Below are 13,656 nucleotides of genomic sequence, written 5' to 3'. Positions count from 1 at the left end.
TAGGAGAAAACAGAGTGAAACCTAAAAATTAAAACTGTTACTGCCAACGAACGGTTTATCCTAGGAAAACGAAATTTGGTGAGCCAAGTGAGATTGGGGTACTGATCATTACCTGAAAGTGTCATCCAGATTCGGTGAAGAAATGTGTGCTGAGATTTCAGGAAACTCGTAGTTTTTTGGAAGCTTGGCAACCCCTTTCCATGAAAGTGATTGGCGCCAGTCTGTTCTTAGGGCTACATCAATAGGAAACAAACCATAGAGATAGAACTTGGAACTTCTTTTTTGTGTCAAGTTTCAAAGAGCTAGCACAAACCGTGTTTGATTTAGAGTTCCAACTACATGTATCCATATAGGAGAAAACACAGTGAAACCTAAAAATTAAAATTGTTACTGCCAACGAATGGTTTAACCTAGAAGAACGAAATTTGGTGAGCCTAGTGGGATTGGGGTACTGATCATTACCTGAAAGTGTCATCCAGATTGGGTGAAAAAATGTGTGCGGTTATTTCTGGAAACTCATAGTTTTTTAAAGCTTGGCAACCCCTTTCCATGAAAGTGATTTGTGCCAGTCTCTGCCTAGGGCTACATCAATAGGAAACAAACCATAGAGATAGAACTTGGAACTACTTTATTGTGTCAAGATTCAAAGAGCTAGCACAAACCGTGTTGGATTTAGAGTTCCAACTACATGTATCCATATAGGAGAAAACAGAGTGAAACCTAAGTATTTAAACCGTTACTGCCAACGAACGGTTTAACTTAGGAGAACGAAATTTGGTGAGCCAAGTGGGACTGGGGTACTGATCATTACCTGAAAGTGTCATCAAGATTGGGTTAAAAAATGTGTGCTGGGATTTCGGGTAACTCGTAGTTTTTTGGAAGCTTGGCAACGCCTCTCCATGAAAGTGATTTGTGCAGGTCTCTGCTTAGGGCTACATCGATAGGAAACAAACCATAGAAATAGAACTTGGAACTACTGTATTGGGTCAAGTTTCAAAGAGCTAGCACAAACCGTGTTTGATTTAGAGTTCCAACTATGTGTATCCATATAGGAGAAAACAGAGTGAAACCTAAAAATTAAAATGTTACTGCCAACGAACTGTTTAACCTAGAAGAACGAAATTTGGTGAGCCAAATGGTATTGGGGTACTGATCATTACCTGAAAGTGTCATCAAGATTGGGTGAAAAAATGTGTGCTGAGATTTCAGGAAACTCGTAGTTTTTTGGAAGCTTGGCAACCCCTTTCCATGAAAGTGATTTGCACGAGTCTCTGCTTAGGGCTACGTCAATAGGAAACAAACCATAGAAATAGAACTTGGAACTACTTTATTGGGTCAAGTTTCAAAGAGCTAGCACAAACCGTGTTTGATTTAGAGTTCCAACTACATGTATTTATATAGGAGAAAACAGAGTGAAACCTAAAAATTAAAACTGTTACTGCAAACGAACGGTTTAACCTAGAAGAACGAAATTTGGTCAGCCAAGTCGGATTGGGGTACTGATCATTACCTCAAAGTGTCATCAAGTTTGGGTTAAAAAATGTGTGCTGAGATTTCAGGAAACTCGTAGTTTTTTGGAATCTTGGCAACCCCTTTCCATGAAAGTAATTTGCGCCAGTCTCTGCTTAGGGCTACATCAATAGGAAACAAACCATAGAGATAGAACTTGGAACTACTTTATTGTGTCAAATTTCAAAGAGCTAGCACAAACCGTCTTTGATTTAGAGTTCCAACTACATGTATCCATATAGGAGAAAACAGAGTGAAACCTAAATATTTAAACTGTTACTGCCAACGAACGGTTTAACCTAGAAGAACGAAATTTGGTGAGCCAAGTGGGATTGGGGTACTGATCATTACCTGAAAGTGTCATCAAGATTGGGTGAAAAAATGTGTGCTGGGATTTCGGGAAACTCGTAGTTTTTTGGAAGCTTGGCAACGCCTTTCCATGAATGTGATTTGTGCCGGTCTCTGCTTAGGGCTACATCAATAGGAAACAAACCATAGAAATAGAACTTGGAACTACTTTATTGTGTCAAGTTTCAAAGAGCTAGCACAAACCGTGTTTGATTTAGAGTTCCAACTACATGTATCCATATAGGAGAAAACAGAGGGAAACCTAAAAATTAAAACTGTTACTGCCAACGAACGGTTTAACCTAGAAGAACGAAATTTGGTGAGCCAAGTGGGAATGGGGTACTGATCGTATCCTGAAAGTGTCATCAAGATTGGGTTAAAAAATGTGTGCTGAGATTTCAGGAAACTCGTAGTTTTTGGAAGCTTGGCAACCACTTTCCATGAAAGTGATTTGCGCCAGTCTCTTCTTAGTGCTACATCAATAGGAAACAAACCATAGAGATAGAACTTGGAACTACTTTATTGTGTCAAGTTTCAAAGAGCTAGCACAAACCGTGTTTGATTTAGAGTTCCAACTACATGTATCCATATAGGAGAAAACAGAGTGAAACCTAAAAATTAAAACTGTTACTGCCAACGAAAGTTTTAACCTAGAAGAACGAAATTTGATGAGCCAAGTGAAATTGGGGTACTGATCATTACCTGAAAGGGTCATTCAGATTGGGTGAAAAAATGTGTGCTGAGATTTCAGGAAACTCGTAGTTTTTTGGAAGCTTGGCAACCCCTTTCCATGAAAGTGATTGTCGCTGGTCTCTGCTTAGGGCTACAAAAATAGGAAAAAAAACCATAGAGATAGAACTTGGAACTACTTTATTGTGTCAAGTTTCAAAGAGCTAGCACAAACCGTGTTTGATTTAGAGTTCCAACTACATGTATCCATATAGGAGAAAACACAGTGAAACCTAAAAATTAAAACTGTTACTGCCAAAGAACGGTTTAACCTAGAAGAACGAAATTTGGTGAGCCAATTGGGATTGGGGTACTGATCATTAGCTGAAAGTGTCATCCAGATTGGGTGAAAAAATGTGTGCTGAGATTTCAGGAAACTCGTAGTGTTTTGAAAGCTTGGCAACCCCTTTCCATGAAAGTGATTTGTGCCGGTCTCTGCTTAGGGCTACATCAATAGGAAACAAACCATAGAAATAGAACTTGGAACTACTTTATTGGGTCAAGTTTCAAAGAGCTAGCACAAACTGTGTTTGATTTAGTGTTCCAACTACATGTATCCATATAGGGGAAAACAGAGTGAAACCTAAATATTTAAACTGTTACTGCCAACGAACGGTTGAACCTAGAAGAACGAAATTTGGTGAGCCAAGTGGGATTGGGGTACTGATCATTACCTGAAAGTGTCATCCAGATTGGGTGAAAAAATGTGTGCTGAGATTTCAGGAAACTCGTAGTGTTTGGGAAGCTTGGCAACCCCTTTCCATGAAAGTGATTTGCGCCGGTCTCTGTTTAGGGCTACATCAATAGGAAACAAACCATAGAAATAGAACTTGGAACTACTGTATTGGGTCAAGTTTCAAAGAGCTAGCACAAACCGTGTTTGATTTAGAGTTCCAACTACGTGTATCCATATAGGAGAAAACAGAGTGAAACCTAAAAATTAAAATGTTACTGCCAACGAACGGTTTAACCTAGAAGAACGAAATTTGGTGAGCCAAGTGGGATTGGGGTACTGATCATTACCTGAAAGTGTCATCAAGATTGGGTGAAAAAATATATGCTGAGATTTCAGGAAACTCATAGTTTTTTGGAAGCTTGGCAACCCCTTTCCATGAAAGTGATTTGCGCCGGTCTCTGCTTAGGGCTACATCAATAGGAAAAAAAACCATAGAGATAGAACTTGGAACAACTTTATTGTGTCAAGTTTCAAAGAGCTAGCACAAACCGTGTTTGATTTAGAGTTCCAACTACATGTATCCATACAGGGGAAAACAGAGTGAAACCTAAATATTTAAACTGTTACTGCCAACGAACGGTTTAACCTAGAAGAACGAAATTTGGTCAGCCAAGTGGGATTGGGGTATTGATCATTACCTGAAAGTGTCATCAAGATTGGGTGAAAAAATGTGTGCAGTGATTTCTGGAAACTCATAGTTTTTTGGAAGCTTGGCAACCCCTTTCCATGAAAGTGATTTGTGCCAGTCTCTGCCTAGGGCTACATCAATAGGAAACAAACCAAAGAGATAGAACTTGGAACTACTTTATTGCGTCAAGTTTCAAAGAGCTAGCACAAACCGTGTTTGATTTAGAATTCCAACTACATGTATCCATATAGGAGAAAACAGAGTGAAACCTAAAAATTAAAACTGTTACTGCCAACGAACGGTTTAAACTAGAAGAACGAAATTTGGTGAGCCAAGTGTGATTGGGGTACTGATCATTACCTGAAAGTGTCATCCAGATTAGTTGAAAAAATGTGTGCTGAGATTTCAGGAAACTCGTAGTTTTTGGGAAGCTTTGCAACCTCCTTCCAAGAAAGTGATTTGCGCCGGTCTCTGCTTAGGGCTACAAAAATAGGAAAAAAAACCATAGAGATAGAACTTGGAACTACTTTATTGTGTCAAGTTTCAAAGAGCTAGCACAAACCGTGTTTGATTTAGAGTTCCAACTACATGTATCCATATAGGAGAAAACAGAGGGAAACCTAAAAATTAAAACTGTTACTGCCAACGAACGGTTTAACCTAGAAGAACGAAATTTGGTGAGCCAAGTGGGATTGGGGTACTGATCATATCCTGAAAGTGTCATCCAGATTGGTTAAAAAAATGTGTGCTGAGATTTCAGGAAACTCGTAGTTTTTTGGAACCTTGGCAACCCCTTTCCATGAAAGTAATTTGCGCCAGTCTCTGCTTAGGGGTACATCAATAGAAAACAAACCATAGAGATAGAACTTGGAACTACTTTATTGTGTCAAGTTTCAAAGTGCTAGCACAAACCGTGTTGGATTTAGAGTTCCAACTATATGTAACCATATAGGAGAAAACAGAGTGAAACCTAAATATATAAACTGTTACTGCCAACGAACGGTTTAATCTAGAAGAACGAAATTTGGTGAGCCAAGTGGGATTGGGGTACTGATCATTACCTGAAAGTGTCATCAAGATTGGTGAAAAAATGTGTGCTGGGATCTCGGGAAACTCGTAGTTTTTTGGAAGCTTGGCAACCCCTTTCCATGAATGTGATTTGTGCCGGTCTCTGCTTAGGGCTACATCAATAGGAAACAAACCAGAGAAATAGAACTTGGAACTACTTTATTGTGTCAAGTTTCAAAGAGCTAGCACAAACCGTGTTTGATTTAGAGTTCCAACTACGTGTATCCATATAGGAGAAAACAGAGTGAAACCTAAAAATTAAAACTGTTACTGCCAACGAACGGTTTAAACTAGAAGAACGAAATTTGGTGAGCCAAGTGGGATTGTGGTACTTATCATATCCTGAAAGTGTTATCAAGATTGGGTGAAAAAATGTGTGCTGAGATTTCAGGAAACTCGTAGTTTTTGGAAGCTTGGCAACCCCTTTCCATGAAAGTGATTTGCGCCAGTCTCTGCTTAGGGCTACATCAATAGGAAACAAACCATAGAAATAGAACTTGGAACTACTTTATTGTGTCAAGTTTCAAAGAGTTAGCACAAACCGTCTCTGATTTAGAGTTCCAAATACATGTATTCATATAGGAGAAAACAGAGTGAAACCTAAATATTTAAACTGTTACTGCCAACGAACGGTTTAACCTAGAAGAACGAAATTTGGTGAGCCAAGTGGGATTGGGGTACTGATCATTACTTGAAAGTGTCATCAAGATTGGGTGAAAAAATGTGTGCTGGGATTTCAGGAAACTCGTAGTTTTTTGGAAGCTTGGCAATGCCTTTCCATGAAAGTGATTTGTGCCGGTCTCTGCTTAGGGCTACATCAATAGGAAACAAACCATAGAAATAGAACTTGGAACTACTTTATTGTGTCAAGTTTCAAAGAGCTAGCACAAACCGTGTTTGATTTAGAGTTCCAACTACATGTATCCATATAGGAGAAAACAGAGTGAAACCTAAAAATTAAAACTGTTACTGCCAACGAACGGTTTAACCTAGAAGAACGAAATTTGGTGAGCCAAGTGGGATTGGGGTACTGATCATATCCTGAAAGTGTCATCAAGATTGGTTGAAAAAATGTGTGCTGAGATTTCAGGAAACTCGTAGTTTTTGGAAGCTTGGCAACCCCTTCCCACGAAAGTGATTTGCGCCAGTCTCTGCTTAGTGCTACATCAATAGGAAACAAACCATAGAGATAGAACTTGGAACTACTTCATTGTGTCAAGTTTCAAAGAGCTAGCACAAACCGTGTTTGATTTAGAGTTCCAACTACATGTATCCATATAGGAGAAAACAGAGTGAAACCTAAAAATTAAAACTGTTACTGCCAACGAAAGGTTTAACCTAGAAGAACGAAATTTGATGAGCCAAGTGAAATTGGGGTACTGATCATTACCTGAAAGTGTCATTCAGATTGGGTGAAAAAATGTGTGCTGAGATTTCAGGAAACTCGTAGTTTTTTGGAAGCTTGGCAACCCCTTTCCATGAAAGTGATTGTCGCTGGTCTCTGCTTAGGGCTACAAAAATAGGAAAAAAAACCATAGAGATAGAACTTGGAACTACTTTATTGTATCAAGTTTCAAAGAGCTAGCACAAACCGTGTTTGATTTAGAGTTCCAACTACATGTATCCATATAGGAGAAAACACAGTGAAACCTAAAAATTAAAACTGTTACTGCCAAAGAACGGTTGAACCTAGAAGAACGAAATTTGGTGAGCCAATTGGGATTGGGGTACTGATCATTAGCTGAAAGTGTCATCCAGATTGGGTGAAAAAATGTGTGCTGAGATTTCAGGAAACTCGTAGTGTTTTGAAAGCTTGGAAACCCCTTTCCATGAAAGTGATTTGTGCCGGTCTCTGCTTAGGGCTATATCAATAGGAAACAAACCATAGAGATAGGACTTGGAAGTACTTTATTGTGTCAAGTTTCAAAGAGCTAGCACAAACCGTGTTGGATTTAGAGTTCCAAATACATGTATCCATATAGGGGAAAACAGAGTGAAACCTAAATATTTAAACTGTTACTGCCAACGAACGGTTGAACCTAGAAGAACGAAATTTGGTGAGCCAAGTGGGATTGGGGTACTGACATTACCTGAAAGTGTCATCCAGATTGGGTGAAAAAATGTGTGCTGAGATTTCAGGAAACTCGTAGTGTTTGGGAAGCTTGGCAACCCCTTTCCATGAAAGTGATTTGCGCCGGTCTCTGTTTAGGGCTACATCAATAGGAAACAAACCATAGAAATATAACTTGGAACTACTGTATTGGGTCAAGTTTCAAAGAGCTAGCACAAACCGTGTTTGATTTAGAGTTCCAACTACGTGTATCCATATAGGAGAAAACAGAGTGAAACCTAAAAATTAAAATGTTACTGCCAACGAACGGTTTAACCTAGAAGAACGAAATTTGGTGAGCCAAGTGGGATTGGGGTACTGATCATTACCTGAAAGTGTCATCAAGATTGGGTGAAAAAATATATGCTGAGATTTCAGGAAACTCATAGTTTTTTGGAAGCTTGGCAACCCCTTTCCATGAAAGTGATTTGCGCCGGTCTCTGCTTAGGGCTACATCAATAGGAAAAAAAACCATAGAGATAGAACTTGGAACTACTTTATTGTGTCAAGTTTCAAAGAGCTATCACAAACCGTGTTTGATTTAGAGTTCCAACTACATGTATCCGTATAGGAGAAAACAGAGTGAAACCTAAAAATTTAAACTGTTACTGCCAAAGAACGGTTTAACCTAGAAGAACGAAATTTGGTGAGCCAAGTGGGATTGGGGTACTGATCATTACCTGAAAGTGTCATCCAGATTGGGTGAAAAAATGTGTGCTTAGATTTCAGGAAACTCGTAGTTTTTTGGAAGCTTGGCAACGCCTTTCCATGAAAGTGATTTGTGCCGGTCTCTGCTTAGGGCTACATCAATAGGAAACAAACCAGAGAAATAGAACTTGGAACTACTTTATTGTGTCAAGTTTCAAAGAGCTAGCACAAACCGTGTTTGATTTAGAGTTCCAAATACATGTATCCATATAGGAGAAAACAGAGTGAAATCTAAAAATGAAAAATGTTACTGCCAACGAAAGGTTTAACCTAGAAAAACGAAATTTGGTGAGCCAAGTGGGATTGGGGTACTGATCATATCCTGAAAGTGTCATCAAGATTGGGTGAAAAAATGTGTGCTGAGATTTCAGGAAACTCGTAGTTTTTTGGAAGCTTGGCAACCCCTACCATGAAAGTGATTGGCGCCAGTCTGTTCTTAGGGCTACATGAATAGGAAACAAACCATAGAGATAGAACTTGGAACTACTTTATTGTGTCAAGTTTCAAAGAGCTAGCACAAACCGTGTTTGATTTAGAGTTCCAACTACATGTATCCATACAGGGGAAAACAGAGTGAAACCTAAATATTTAAACTGTTACTGCCAACGAACGGTTTAACCTAGAAGAACGAAATTTGGTCAGCCAAGTGGGATTGGGGTATTGATCATTACCTGAAAGTGTCATCAAGATTGGGTTAAAAAATGTGTGCTGGGATTTCGGGAAACTCGTAGTTTTTTGGAAGCTTGGCAACGCCTTTCCATGAAAGTGATTTGTGCCTGTCTCTGCTTAGGGCTACATCAATAGGAAACAAACCATAGTGATAGAACTTGGAACTACTTTATTGTGTCAAGTTTCAAAGAGCTAGCACAAACCGTGTTTGATTGAGAGTTCCAACTACATGTATCCATATAGGAGAAAACACAGTGAAACCTAAAAATTTAAACTGTTACTGCCAACGAACAGTTTAACCTAGAAGAATGAAATTTGGTGAGCCAATTGGGATTGGTGTACTGATCATTACCTGAAAGTGTCATCCAGATTGGGTGAAAAAATGTGTGCGGTGATTTCTGGAAACTCATAGTTTTTTGGAAGCTTGGCAACCCCTTTCCATGAAAGTGATTTGTGCCAGTCTCTGCCTAGGGCTACATCAATAGGAAACAAACCAAAGAGATAGAACTTGGAACTACTTTATTGCGTCAAGTTTCAAAGAGCTAGCACAAACCGTGTTTGATTTAGAATTCCAAATACATGTATCCATATAGGAGAAAACAGAGTGAAACCTAAAAATTAAAACTGTTACTGCCAACGAACGGTTTAAACTAGAAGAACGAAATTTGGTGAGCCAAGTGTGATTGGGGTACTGATCATTACCTGAAAGTGTCATCCAGATTAGTTGAAAAAATGTGTGCTGAGATTTCAGGAAACTCGTAGTTTTTTGGAAGCTTTGCAACCCCTTTCCATGAAAGTGATTTGCGCCGGTCTCTGCTTAGGGCTACAAAAATAGGAAAAAAACCATAGAGATAGAACTTGGAACTACTTTATTGTGTCAAGTTTCAAAGAGCTAGCACAAACCGTGTTTGATTTAGAGTTCCAACTACATGTATCCATATAGAAGAAAACAGAGGGAAACCTAAAAATTAAAACTGTTACTGCCAACGAAAGGTTTAACCTAGAAGAACGAAATTTGGTGAGCCAAGTGGGATTGGGGTACTGATCATATCCTGAAAGTGTCATCCAGATTGGTTAAAAAAATGTGTGCTGAGATTTCAGGAAACTCGTAGTTTTTTGGAACCTTGGCAACCCCTTTCCATGAAAGTAATTTGCGCCAGTCTCTGCTTAGGGGTACATCAATAGAAAACAAACCATAGAGATAGAACTTGGAACTACTTTATTGTGTCAAGTTTCAAAGTGCTAGCACAAACCGTGTTGGATTTAGAGTTCCAACTATATGTAACCATATAGGAGAAAACAGAGTGAAACCTAAATATATAAACTGTTATTGCCAACGAACGGTTTAATCTAGAAGAACGAAATTTGGTGAGCCAAGTGGGATTGGGGTACTGATCATTACCTGAAAGTGTCATCAAGATTGGTGAAAAAATGTGTGCTGGGATCTCGGGAAACTCGTAGTTTTTTGGAAGCTTGGCAACCCCTTTCCATGAATGTGATTTGTGCCGGTCTCTGCTTAGGGCTACATCAATAGGAAACAAACCAGAGAAATAGAACTTGGAACTACTTTATTGTGTCAAGTTTCAAAGAGCTAGCACAAACCGTGTTTGATTTAGAGTTCCAACTACATGTATCCATATAGGAGAAAACAGAGTGAAACCTAAAAATTAAAACTGTTACTGCCAACGAACGGTTTAAACTAGAAGAACGAAATTTGGTGAGCCAAGTGGGATTGTGGTACTTATCATATCCTGAAAGTGTTATCAAGATTGGGTGAAAAAATGTGTGCTGAGATTTCAGGAAACTCGTAGTTTTTGGAAGCTTGGCAACCCCTTTCCATGAAAGTGATTTGCGCCAGTCTCTGCTTAGGGCTACATCAATAGGAAACAAACCATAGAAATAGAACTTGGAACTACTTTATTGTGTCAAGTTTCAAAGAGTTAGCACAAACCGTCTCTGATTTAGAGTTCCAAATACATGTATTCATATAGGAGAAAACAGAGTGAAACCTAAATATTTAAACTGTTACTGCCAACGAACGGTTTAACCTAGAAGAACGAAATTTGGTGAGCCAAGTGGGATTGGGGTACTGATCATTACTTGAAAGTGTCATCAAGATTGGGTGAAAAAATGTGTGCTGGGATTTCAGGAAACTCGTAGTTTTTTGGAAGCTTGGCAACGCCTTTCCATGAAAGTGATTTGTGCCGGTCTCTGCTTAGGGCTACATCAATAGGAAACAAACCATAGAAATAGAACTTGGAACTACTTTATTGTGTCAAGTTTCAAAGAGCTAGCACAAAACGTGTTTGATTTAGAGTTCCAACTACATGTATCCATATAGGAGAAAACAGAGTGAAACCTAAAAATTAAAACTGTTACTGCCAACGAACGGTTTAACCTAGAAGAACGAAATTTGGTGAGCCAAGTGGGATTGGGGTACTGATCATATCCTGAAAGTGTCATCAAGATTGGTTGAAAAAATGTGTGCTGAGATTTCAGGAAACTCGTAGTTTTTGGAAGCTTGGCAACCCCTTCCCACGAAAGTGATTTGCGCCAGTCTCTGCTTAGTGCTACATCAATAGGAAACAAACCATAGAGATAGAACTTGGAACTACTTCATTGTGTCAAGTTTCAAAGAGCTAGCACAAACCGTGTTTGATTTAGAGTTCCAACTACATGTATCCATATAGGAGAAAACAGAGTGAAACCTAAAAATTAAAACTGTTACTGCCAACGAAAGGTTTAACCTAGAAGAACGAAATTTGATGAGCCAAGTGAAATTGGGGTACTGATCATTACCTGAAAGTGTCATTCAGATTGGGTGAAAAAATGTGTGCTGAGATTTCAGGAAACTCGTAGTTTTTTGGAAGCTTGGCAACCCCTTTCCATGAAAGTGATTGTCGCTGGTCTCTGCTTAGGGCTACAAAAATAGGAAAAAAAACCATAGAGATAGAACTTGGAACTACTTTATTGTATCAAGTTTCAAAGAGCTAGCACAAACCGTGTTTGATTTAGAGTTCCAACTACATGTATCCATATAGGAGAAAACACAGTGAAACCTAAAAATTAAAACTGTTACTGCCAAAGAACGGTTTAACCTAGAAGAACGAAATTTGGTGAGCCAATTGGGATTGGGGTACTGATCATTAGCTGAAAGTGTCATCCAGATTGGGTGAAAAAATGTGTGCTGAGATTTCAGGAAACTCGTAGTGTTTTGAAAGCTTGGAAACCCCTTTCCATGAAAGTGATTTGTGCCGGTCTCTGCTTAGGGCTACATCAATAGGAAACAAACCATAGAAATAGAACTTGGAACTACTTTATTGGGTCAAGTTTCAAAGAGCTAGCACAAACTGTGTTTGATTTAGTGTTCCAACTACATGTATCCATATAGGGGAAAACAGAGTGAAACCTAAATATTTAAACTGTTACTGCCAAGGAACGGTTTAACCTAGAAGAACGAAATTTGGTCAGCCAAGTCGGATTGGGGTACTGATCATTACCTCAAAGTGTCATCAAGATTGGGTTAAAAAATGTGTTATGAGATTTCAGGAAACTCGTAGTTTTTGGAAGCTTGGCAACCCCTTTCCATGAAAGTGATTGGCGCCAGTCTGTACTTAGGGCTATATCAATAGGAAACAAACCATAGAGATAGGACTTGGAAGTACTTTATTGTGTCAAGTTTCAAAGAGCTAGCACAAACCGTGTTGGATTTAGAGTTCCAAATACATGTATCCATATAGGGGAAAACAGAGTGAAACCTAAATATTTAAACTGTTACTGCCAACGAACGGTTGAACCTAGAAGAACGAAATTTGGTGAGCCAAGTGGGATTGGGGTACTGATCATTACCTGAAAGTGTCATCCAGATTGGGTGAAAAAATGTGTGCTGAGATTTCAGGAAACTCGTAGTGTTTGGGAAGCTTGGCAACCCCTTTCCATGAAAGTGATTTGCGCCGGTCTCTGTTTAGGGCTACATCAATAGGAAACAAACCATAGAAATATAACTTGGAACTACTGTATTGGGTCAAGTTTCAAAGAGCTAGCACAATCCCTGTTGGATTTAGAGTTCCAACTACATGTATCCATATAGGAGAAAACAGAGTGAAACCTAAAAATTAAAACTGTTACTGCCAAGGAACGGTTTAACCTAGAAGAACCAAATTTGGTGAGCCAAGTGGGATTGGGATACTGATCATTACCTCAAAGTGTCATCAAGATTGGGTGAAAAACTGTGTGCTGAGATTTCAGAAAACTCGTAGTTTTTTGGAAGCTTGGCAACCCCTTTCAATGAAAGTGATTTGCAAGAGTCTCTGCTTAGGGATACGTCAATAGGAAACAAACCATAGAGATAGAACTTGGAACTTCTTTATTGTGTCAAGTTTCAAAGAGCTAGCACAAACCGTGTTTGATTTAGAGTTCCAACTACGTGTATCCATATAGGAGAAAACAGAGTGAAACCTAAAAATTAAAACTGTTACTGCCAACGAACGGTTTAACCTAGAAGAACGAAATTTGGTGAGCCAAGTGGGATTGGGTTACTGATCATTAGCTGAAAGTGTCATCTAGATTGGGTGAAAAAATGTGTGCGGTGATTTCTGGAAACTCGTAGTGTTTTGGAAGCTTGGCAACCCCTTTCCCTCAAAGTGATTTGCGCCCGTCTCTGCTTTGGGCTACATCAATAGGAAAAAAACCATAGAGATAGAACTTGGAACTACTTTATTGTGTGACGTTTCAAAGAGCTAGCAGAAACCGTGTTTGATTTAGAGTTCCAACTACATGTATCCATATAGGAGAAAACACAGTGAAACCTAAAAATTAAAACTGTTACTGCCAACGAACGGTTTAACCTAGAAGAACGAAATTTGGTGAGCCACTTGGGATTGGTGTACTGATCATTAGCTGAAAGTGTCATCCAGATTGGGTGAAAAAATGTGGGCAATGATTTCTGGAAACTCATAGTTTTTTGGAAGCTTGGCAACCCCTTTCCATGAAAGTGATTTGTGCCAGTTTCTGCCTAGGGCTACATCAATAGGAAACAAACCATAGAGATAGAACTTGGAACTACTTTATTGGGTCAAGTTTCAGAGAGCTAGCACAAACCCTGTTTGATTTAGAGTTCCAACTACATGTATCCATATAGGAGAAAACAGA

The sequence above is a fragment of the Spermophilus citellus genome (genome assembly GCF_964194105.1).
Source record: "Spermophilus citellus genome assembly, chromosome: 16".
Taxonomy (NCBI): domain Eukaryota; kingdom Metazoa; phylum Chordata; class Mammalia; order Rodentia; family Sciuridae; genus Spermophilus; species Spermophilus citellus.
The sequence above is the reverse complement of the archived record's forward strand: the minus strand, read 5'-3'. Positions refer to the sequence as shown.